The sequence below is a fragment of the Elephas maximus genome, chromosome 24 (assembly GCF_024166365.1).
Source record: "Elephas maximus indicus isolate mEleMax1 chromosome 24, mEleMax1 primary haplotype, whole genome shotgun sequence".
NCBI lineage: Eukaryota > Metazoa > Chordata > Mammalia > Proboscidea > Elephantidae > Elephas > Elephas maximus.
This window is the reverse complement of record NC_064842.1, coordinates 30,869,676-30,880,769: the sequence shown is the minus strand read 5'-3', so window position 1 is coordinate 30,880,769 and position 11,094 is coordinate 30,869,676. Positions and strand designations below refer to the sequence as shown.

Genomic DNA, 11,094 nt, shown 5'->3' with positions numbered 1-11,094 from the left:
ATGTAGTCAGAGAAGGCTACCTGTAGGGAGGGTTTGAGTGGGGTCTTGAAGTACAAAAAAGGTTTAAGTGGAAGGGGCATGTTATAAAGGGAGGGAACTAAGCTGGCCTAGACCTAGGTGATAGTGCTAATGTGCCAAACTTGGAAGTGTAGCGAGTGAACATTTGTAGACCTCATCTGGAGCCCTGGCCCCCGAGTTCAGCTGGACTAGGTGGAGATCTCATTGTCCCCGGTTTGGATTTCTCTCTGGGCAGGTATGTTCTTGAAAAGGTAAACACTGAACTCCTGCATAAAGCCATTCTCTGCCGGAATGCTTCCTGAATGCCATGCTGTGTCTTGCTGTCAGTCCTGCTGATGTGTGTCACATGCTAGCAGTAGTTGATGGGAAGTGCCGTCTTTTGTTGTCAAAGAGCTTGCAGCTTGAGCATTATTGTCCAGGTGGATACAAGACATGGAAGCCTGATGATAGTTGGCAAAAAGGTATCTGTCCAAACTCTTTTCTTCTCTCTCTTTTCCAGGGTTAGGAACAACGAAGCCGGGGCCTTAATCCTACACACCGTGTAACAGTCTGGAATCATGGGGTAATGGAGGACAGGTGAGCCCACCCAGCCTGCTGGGGCAGATCTGCTGGTGTGGAGGGATGAAGCAGCTGAGGGAACAGTGTGTGCTGGCCATTCAGGCCTCCCTGTTCCCATCTCGCTGCAGTGCAAGAGTGCTGTGAGGTGGAGAGGGTGCGGTGGTGACACCTTCCAAATGTGTATGACTGAGCAGGCCAGTAGATGTCATTAGAATACTCTCAGTTCCTTGTTTTTTTTTTTTTTTTTTTAATTCACCTTCTCCTGCTTTCATTGATTTCTTTCTCACCAGTTTCTTCACTGGTTTACAGCAACCCTCTCTTTCCTTCTCTTCCTCGTGTCTTCTACACATGGAGGGTATGTTGACTGAGAGGTGAGCTGGGATTGCTTGTGTTTTAACACTCACAGGTAAAGTGCAATTGGGAGGCATGGATAAGAGACAGTTCTTGTTGTTAGGTCCATTGAGGTGGTTCTGATTCTTAGCAACCCTAAGAACAACAGAACGAAACACTGCCAGATTCCACGCCATCCTCACAATCAAAGCACATTATGCAATAAGCAGGGTAAGCATGGGCTTACTTGTGCTTACTTACTAATCTGTGGGGAACAATTTCACAAGGGCTTCACCACACCACATCAGAGTGAAACTCATGTGAAATCGTTCACTACAGATTAGCAAGTAAGCACATGTAAGCCTGTGCTTACCTTGCTTACTGAGTCATCTGCCCCCGTCAGGGATTTTAAATTTAAAAACAGGCTTTGATCTTATAGGAAGGTGCTGTGGGGTTGCGAGACAGATGCTAGCCATACCTAGAAGCAGAATCCTTGATGTGGTGAAAAAATGTGAAATTGTTCACTACAGATTAGTAAGCACAAGTAAACCTGTGGTTACTTTCATTGTTAGATACTCTGCTCACAATCTTGCTATGTTTGAGACCATGGTTACAGCCACCTTGTCAATCCATCGCATTGAAAGTCTTCCTCTTTTTTGTTGACCCTCAACTAAGCATGAAGTCCTTCTCCAGGGACTGGTCCCTCTTGATAACATACCCAAAGTACTGGAGATGAAGTCTCACCATCCTTACTTCTAAGGAGCATTCTGGCTGTACTTCTTCCAAGACAGATTTGTTTGTTCTTCTGGCAGTCCATGAGGTATTCAATATTCTTGGCCAACACTGTAATTCAAAGGCCTCAATTCTTCTTTGTTCTTCCTTATTCGCTGTCCAGCTTTCACGACTATATGAAGAGATTGAAAATACCACGGCATGGATCAGGTGCACCTTAGTCCTCATGCTGACATCTGCTTTTTAACACTTTAAAGAGGTCTTTTGCAGCAAATTTGCCCAATGCAATGTGTCATATGATTTCTCCACTGCTGCTTCCATAGCCATTGATTGTGGTTCCAAGTAAAATGAAATCTTTGACTTCAATCTTTTCTCCATTTATCATGGTGTTGCTTATTGCATGGGAATCTCAGGTCCAAAAGATGCACTCTGCTCCCAGCCTTACTTTGTTGGTGGTATGAGATTCCTGACTCTCTGCTCACTTCTTTTTTCTTTTATCTCTTGTAAGATAAAAGGTGGTGCAGGCCACACCCCAGGGAAACTCCCTTTACATTGGATCAGGCATGTGACCTGAGTAAGGGTGTTATATTCCACCCTAATCCTCTTTAACATAATCTAATCTTGCTTCATTAACCACAGGTAGAGATTAGGATTTACAACACATATGGGAATTACATCAATCACAAAATGGAGGACAACCACACAATATTGGGAATCATGGCCTAGCCAAACTGGTACACATGTTTTTGGGGGACACAATTCAATCCATGACAGTCTGCTTTCAGCCAGGATCCCCTCATTCCACATTCTTTTCTGAATCGGGCTTGAATTTCTGCAGTTCCTTGACGATGTACAGCTGCAACCGTTATCGAATTATCTTCAGTATAATTTTACTTGTGTGTGACATTAATGATATTGTTCAATAATTTCCACATTCCATTGGATCACCTTTATTTGGAATGGGCTCAAATATAGCTCTTTTCCAGTGAGTTGGCCAGATAGCTGTCTTCCAAATTTCTTGACACGAACAAGTGCATACTTCCAGCATTGTATTCGTGTGCTGAAACATCTCAATTGGTATTCCATCAATTCCTGGAGCTTTGTTTTTCACCAAGGCTTTCAGTACAGCTTGAATTCTTCCTTTAGTACCTCAGTTCTTGATTATATGCTCCCTTCTGAAACGGTTGAATGTCGACCAATTTTTTTTTGGTACAGTGATTCTGTATTCCTTCCATCTTTTTTGATGTTTCCCGTGTCATTCCATATTTTGCCCATAGAATCCTTCCAAGTTCCAACTCCAGGTTTGTATTTTTTTCATTTCTTTCAGCTTGAGAAATGCCAAGTGTGTTCTTCCTTTTTGGTTTTCTAACTCCAGGTCTTTGCACATTTCATTATAATACTTTATCTTTTTGAGCTGCCCTTTCAAGTTTTCCATTCAGCTCTTTTACTTCATCATTTCTTCCATTTGCTTTAGCTACTCTAGGTTCAAGAGCAAGTTTCAGAGTCTCTTCTGACATCCATTTTGGTCTTTTCTTTCTCTCCTGTCTTTTTATTGACCTTTTGCTTTCTTCATATATGATGTCCTTGATGTCATTCCACAACTCAACTGGTCTTTGGTAATTAGTGCTCAATGCATCAAATCTCTTCTTGAGATAGAGCAGAGAGAGAAAAGAGGTAAATTGTGAGCTGGTATTCAGCCCCAGAGTAGACAGGTTACCATAGGACAGATTGTCTATGTAGGGTTACTTGTCACTTGCTGCTCTTCCACCAGACTGTCAGAGGCTGAACCCTGATCCGTACTCCTCAGAAGAAGACCACCTCCCACCACAATGAGGGTAGGGATGGCAACACCCTTAGCCAAGTGTTGTAGGGAAGCTGAGAGTCTGCTCTGATTGGGCCCCCTGACTCTTGGGTATGGCATCACCTGAGAGTTAACAGTTGAAGGCTAAAGAATTTAACACTACCCAAAGACATTGATCTTTGTCCTTGGTTTCTGAAAGATAACCTCTGAAGCCTTGGAATTTACCCAATGACGGAAATGTCTTCCTCTTCTTTAAGGGCTCCAGACCCATCAGGTTGAGCTAATGAGGTGACTCAGGTAGGGGCTATTTGAGGAATACGTCCTGAGTCATATCAACTGACCTCAGAGGAGGGGGACATGATTCAATCAATAATGCCTACTTAATAAGTCCTCAGGAAAGACATCCATGCATGTGGAAAGACACCGCATCCTTTGGGACATGGAAGTTCCCTGCTGAGAACCCTCCCAGACCTCGTACTACTGGTCTCTTAGTTTGCACGATTTTTGCTATAATAAAACCATAAAGGCATACCTTGTTTTCTTGTGCTTTGCAGACATCACGTTTCTTACAAATTGAAGGTTTGTGGCAGCCCTGAGTTGAGCAAGTCTATTGGCGTCATTTTTCCAACACCAAGTGTTCACTTCGAGTGTCTGTGTCACGTTTTGGTAATTCTTGCAAAATTTCAAACTTTTCATTATTATTATTATATCTGTTACGATGTGTGATCAGTGATCTTTGATGTTACTATTGTAATTGTTTTGGGGCACCACGAACTGTGCCCATATAAGACAGGAAACTTAACTGATAAATGTTGTGTGTGTTGTGACTGCTCCATCGACTGGCCGGTCCCCCATTTCTCTCCCTCTCCTTTGGTCTCCCTATACCCTGAGACATGACAATATCGAAATTAGACCAATTAATAATCCTACCACAGCCTCTAAATGCTCAAGTGAAAGGAAATGTCACATGTCTCTCACTTTAAACCAAAAGCTAGAAATGATTAAGCTTAGTGAGGAAGGCATGTGGAAAGCTGAGGCAGGTCAAAAGCTAGGCCTCTCGTGCCAAACAGGTAGCCAAGTTGTGAATGCAAAGGACAAGTTCTTGAGTGAAATGAAAAGTGTTACGCCAGTGAACACATAAATGATTAGAAAGCGAAACAGCCTTATTGCTGATATGGAGAAAGTTTTAGTGGTCTGGATAGATGATAAAATCAGCCACAACATTTTCCCTTAAGCCAAAACCTAATCCGGAGCAAGGCCCCAACTCTCTTCAATTCTATGAAGGCTGAGAGGTGAGGAAGCCGCAGAAGAAAAGTTTGAAACTAACAGAGTTTGGTTCATGAGGTTTAAGGAAAGAAGCTGTCTCCGTAATACAAAAGTGCAAGGTGAAAACAGCAAGTGCTGACGTAGAAGCTGCAGCAAGTTATCCAGAAGATCTAGCTAAGATAACTGATGAAGGTGGCTACGCTAAACAACAGGTTTTCAGTGCAGATGAAAAAGCCTTATATTGGAAGAAGATGCCATCTAGGACTTCCACAGCTAGGGAGAAGTCAGTGCCTGGTTTCAAAGCTTTAAAGGACAGGCCGGCTTTCTTGTTAGAGGCTAATGAAGCTGGTGACTTTAAGTTGAAGCCAATGCTCATTTACCAGCCTGAAAATCTGAAAGCCCTTAAGAATTATGCTAAATCTACTCTGCCTGTGCTCTGTAAACGGAACAACGAAGCCTGGATGACAGCACATCTGTTTACAACGTGGTTCACTGAATATTCTAAGCCCACTGTTGAGACCCACTACTCAGAAAAAAAGATTCCTTTCAAAATATTACTGCTCGTTGACAATGGACCTCATCACCCAAGAGCTCTGATGGAGATGTACAAGGAGATTAATGTTGTTTTCATGCCTGCTAACACAACACCCATTCTGAAGCCCATGGATCAAGGAGTAATTTTGACTTTCAAGTCTTATCATTTAAGAAATACATTTCATAAGGCTATAGCTGCCATGGTAGTGCAATGGTTAAGAACTTGGCTGCTAACCAAAAGCTCGAGAGTTCAAATCCACCAGCTGCTCCTTGGAAACCCTATGGGGGCAGTTCTACTCTGTCCTATAGGTCAGTATGAGTCAGAACCAACTCAATGGCATATAACAACAACATAGCTGCCATAGGTAGTGATTCCTCTGATGGATCTGGGCAAAGTAAATTGAAAACCCTTTGGAAAGGATTCACCATTTTAGATGCCATTAAGAACATTTGTGATTCATGGGAGGAGGTTATAATATCAGTATTAAAAGGAGTTTGGAAGAAGTTGATTCCAACCCTCATGGGTGACTTTGAGGGGTTCAAGACATCAGTGGAGAAAATAACTGCAGATGTGGTGGAAATAGCAACAGAACTAGAAAGCGGAGCCTGAAGATATGACTGAACTGCTACAACCTCATGATAAAACTTTAACGGTTGAGGAGTTGCTTCTTATGGACGAGCAAAGAAAGTGATTTCTTGACACGGAATATATTCCTGGTGAAGATGCAGTGAATATTATTGAAATGGCAAAAAATGCTTTAGAATATTACATAAACTTAGCTGATAAAGCAGTGGCAGGGTTTGAGAGGACTGACTCAAAAGTTGAAAGAAGCTCTACTGTGGGTAAAATGCTACCAAACAGCATCTACATGCTATAGGAAGTCAATCGATGTGGTAAACGTCATTGTTACCTTATTTTAAGAAATTGCCACAGCCACCCCAACCTTCAGCAATCACCACCCTGATCAGTCAGCAGCCATCGACATCAAGGCAAGACCCTCCACCAGCAAAAAGATTATGACTCACTGATAGCTTGGATGATGGTTACCATTTTTTAGCCTTAAAGTATTTTTTAATTAAGGTATGAACATTGTTTTTTTAAGATATAATGCTATTGTACACTTACTAGACTACCGAAAACCAAACCAAACCTGTTACTGTTAATTCCAACTTATAGCAACCCTATAGGACAGAGTAGAACTGCTCCATAGGGTTTCCAAGGAGCACCAGGTGGGTTCAAACCGCCGGCCTTTTGGTTAGCAGCTGAGCTCTTAACCACTTTGCCACCAGGGCTCCAGTACAGTGTAAATATAACCTTTATATGCACTGGGAAACCAAAAAAATTCATGTGACTCACTTTATTGCAATATTTGCTTTATTGTAGTGATCTGGAAGTGAGCCCATAATATCTCTGAGGTATGCCCGTAATTACTAGCTCTGCAGCCTGCATCAGGCTCATCATCATTTGACCTCTGGCTCTTCAGAACTGAGTCAGTAGCCTGTTATATTGCCTGCCTATTTTGGATTCACCAGCCTTTGCAGCCTGTGGGCCAGCAGCCTGCCTTCTGACCTACTGATCTTGGGTTCATCAGCCCCTGGAGCTGCATGAGTCAGGGGAAGCTGCTGACCTGACACCTGACCCACAGACTTAGGACTTATCAGCCTCTATACCCACATGGGCCATTTTCTTGAGATAAGTTTGTCTCTCTATATAGGTATGCTTCACTGGTTGATAGCCCAGCCTAAGACTTATAGGGTAGTGAGGAAGGCTGGTGGTCTCTCAAGCTTATACTTGGTACCCTGAGGGGGTAGCAAGAACCCCCAAATTTGTAGCCCCAGGTCAGAAGTGAGCGGGGCCTGGGGACGCCCAAGCTTGGGGCTGGTGCCTGAGGTCTTGGGCAGACTTCACTTGTAAGATCTGACCCAACTCCAGGTGGTTAGGGTCAGAGGAAGAAGTGCTACATGTGTAGCTGAGCTGAAACACAGCAGAACTGATTTGAGAATTATTTGAATTGATCCTTACAGTTTGGTAACAGAGAGGTAGGATTTGGTTTGATTTCCACACAGGGGTCAAAGGCTGGAGCGTCCTGGACATCCAAGGTACGAATCCAGCAAAGTTCAGAGGGACCTCAGGGCAACTTTTTGCTTTGCTCACTTCACTCTTTTCCCCCTCACAGCCTTGACTTTGTAATGCTGGAACCATAAAATCTCAGACTTCGAAAAAACCTTAAATGACTTAAGGCTTCCCCTCTCAATTACACCTTGTAATTGTGGTTGTTTACTTTCTATGTCAACTCTCTGACGGGGAGCACACTGCTTCAAGAGTGCAGTCTAATCATTACAATGCTCTCTCTTACAGTTATTTTTTAATCTTCCACCGTATTGCTTCCACCTATTAGTCCTAGTTCTGTCCTTTGAAGACATACAAGATACACTTAATCTTTTTTCCACAAAAAAAAAAAAAAAAAAATTTAGGCAGCTGTGAAATCCTCCTAAATTTCCTTTCCTTAGAGCAAATTCTGAGAATACTCCAGCCATTTCTCTAAGCCGAGTTTCCAGACCCAGAGCTCTCCCATCCAGATATGTACCAGGTCACTGGTCTCCCTTGAGGTTGTCCCTCCTGAGTCATCCAACATTCTCTGGAAGTAGGGGGTGCTGCTATTGATTTAACTGCGTCCCCCCAAAATACGTGCTGGAATCCTAATCCCTTTGCCTGTGGGTAAAATCCTATCTGGAGATAGAGTTTTCTTTGTTATGTTAATGAGGTCATATCAATGTAATGTGTGTCCTAAACCTAATTAATTTTGAATTATAAAAAGAGCAGATTGAAGAGAGAAGGCAGCGCAAATGGGAAAAGACAGATGCCACATTCGCCAAGGACCAAGGAACACTGGGGCTACAGAAGCTGAGGCAAAGATCGTCCCCCAGAGCCTACAGAGAACCTTCCCCTAGAGCTGTTGTCCTGATTTTGGACTTCTAGCCTAGTGAACTGTGAGAAAATAAATTTCTGTTCTTTAAAGCCACCCACTTGTGGTACTTCTGTTACAGCAGCACTAGGAAACGAAGATAGGTGCCTACTCCTCACCATGGGTACAGCCTGAGATCTCACTGGCTGCTGGGATAGCTTCAGCCCACTCTTAGTGCATGTGCCCTGGTGTGGATTATCCAATAGGTAAAGTAAGCACTGTGCTTACCTTGCTTACCAGATCATCTGTAGCGAACAATTTCACACGAGTTTCATCACATCAAAGATATGGCAGAACCCACATGAAATTGTTTACCGCAGATTAGTAAGTAAGCACAAGTATGCCCATGCTTGCCTTGCTTACTGGGTCATCTGCCCTTGTCAGGGACTGTAAATTTGAAAAGAGGCTTTAATTCTGTAGGAAGGTGCTGTGGGATTGGGAGAGAGACAGATGTCAGCCATACCTAGAAGCAGAATCTTTGATGTAGTTAAAAATTTGAAATTGTTCACTCTAGGCGATCTGGTAAGCAAGGTAAGACCAGTGCTTCTCTTGCCTACTGGATAATCCATCCTTGATGTGTCCCATGTCAACCCAATGGTTAACTTCCTGTGCTTGCAGCTGATTAACTGGTTTTCCTCCACCTTGTGTTTGTGAATTTCACTTTTTGACCTCAAGTGAAAGGCTTTCCTATAGAACTGCCATCTCCGCAAATTGTTCTCATCATCCCAAAATGTTGAGATAATTAGTACCGTTTACATAAATGGCTTGCCATTTATGCCTAATTATCTACAGCACAACAGCTGATCATTTACATCATTAGCTCTGTGTCAGACTCACAAGGCTCTGTGCCAAGTGCAAGGTTTGTTTCTCATATAGCATGGTCACCTGTTAGCAAATCATGTCAATTAGTGGGAACAGGATGCAGCAAGCAGCTCTGAGCCTGGTGACACACTATGGCCCCCACCCCCTTCATTTCCCAACCCCCCCCCACTCCACCCCTTGCTCCTCTTTTGTAAACCTCTGCATTTGCCTTGGGACTTTCTTGCACATCCCCATTCTCTGGTGAGAAATGCTTAGCGATGGTCTCTGGCACGTTGGGGTGAGGACAGGGCAGCAAGGATGTTAGCTTCTGATCATATGTCCCCTGAATTTATGTTGGGGGATGCCAGGAGGGAAGTATGCAGTCCCCAGTGAGGTATATACAAACCAAGCGGAGAAGAAACTGTAGAAGAAAACTTCTTATAAAAGAAAAACATCCTAATTTTTCTGAGACTGTTAACTTCTGCGAAAACAGGTGAACCTGTCTAGAGCAGTGAAAAAATGAAAAGAAGGTGGCCAACCTGGATTATCTTGATTCCGGTCAACTCTGGGAGCCAGAATTCTTAGCACCCCTCTGCCCCACACTCACACTGCTGTCTACTCAGCAGATTTCTCCCTGCAAAGGCAGGATCTGTGCCCTGATCAGAACCACTCTCACCCTATTTTCAGTTGCTGTTTGCAGTCTGGAGGTCCTTGGGTAGATTGGCACTCGACTACTAACTTCAGTGTGGGGGGTTCAAACCCACCCAGTGATGCCACAAAAGACTGGCAATCTGCTTCTGTAAAGATTATACCCAAGAAACCCCTCTGGATCAATTTTACTCTGTAACACATGGGGTCGCCGTAAGTAGGAGTTGACTTGACAGCAATAGATTTGGTTTTGAAATTTTTTAATTTGTAATCTAAGGGTAATATGATTTAACAGTATGGTTAACCTAGCCTAGTTGTAATGTAAAACTAGGGCAGAGTCTCAGCCACAGAAGTGAAATGTGGGAGAGATTGGCAAATTCATCTAAAGAAAATGTCTAATAACAATTTTTAAAGGTCAACATAGACGAAATGTATGTTGTTGCAGTTATCTATCATTATGTCACTTACTAATGAAGACCAAAGACCACAGCCTTCAGTATGGATTACACCTCAACATAAAGAAAACAAAAATCCTCACAACTGGACCAATGAACAACATCATGATAAACAGAGAAAAGATTGAAGTTGTCAAGGATTTCATTTTACTTGGATCCACAATCAACAGCCATAGAAGCAGCAGTCAAGAAATCAAAAGACTCATTGCATTGGGTAAATCTGCTGCAAAGGACCTCTTCAAAGTGTTGAAGAGCAAAGATGTCACCCTGAAGACTAAGGTGCACCTGACCCAAGCCATGCTATTTTCAATCGCATCATATGCATGTGAAAGCTGATCAATGAATATGGAAGACCGAAGAAGAGTTGACGCCTTTGAATTGTGGTGTTGGCGAAGAATATTGAATATACCATGGACTGCCAAAAGAACGAACAAATCTGTCTTAGAAGAAGTACAACCAGAATGCTCCTTAGAAGCAAGGATGGCGAGACTGCATCTTACATACTTTGGACATGTTGTCAGGAGGGATCAGTCCCTGGAGAAGGACATCATGCTTGGCAGAGTACAGGATCAGCAGAAAAGAGGGAGACCCTCAACGAGGTGGATTGACACAGTGGCTGCAACAATGGGCTCAAGGGTAACAACGATTGTAAGGATGGTGCAGGACCGGGCAGTGTTTCGTTCTGTTGTGCATAGGGTTGCTATGAGTTGGAATCAACTCGACGGCACCTAACAACAACAACAACAACAACATGTCACAAGTATCTCAATACTTAATTGCTGAAAACAACCATTGTATTATATTTCATGATTCAAGCAGGGCTTTGCTGGGAGATTCTTCTGTTCCATGTGACAATTATAGAGATCACTTGATGGTATTCAACTAGTAGATGGCCTGGTCTGGAGGATTGAAGATGGCCTCACTCACATGTCTAGTACCTTGATGGTGATGGTTGGAAGGATGGGGTCAGCTGGAACTGTCAACT

At 43.1% G+C, this 11,094-nt stretch overlaps 1 long non-coding RNA gene across 1 annotated transcript; it reads left to right on the top strand.

The window, feature by feature from the left end:
- Positions 1-422: 422 nt before the first annotated feature.
- Positions 423-8,253, top strand: LOC126067090 (uncharacterized). The gene is made up of 3 exons (XR_007515323.1): positions 423-479; positions 3,994-4,105; positions 8,064-8,253. It is a non-coding gene; the product is annotated as an uncharacterized LOC126067090 (long non-coding RNA).
- Positions 8,254-11,094: the final 2,841 nt, after the last annotated feature.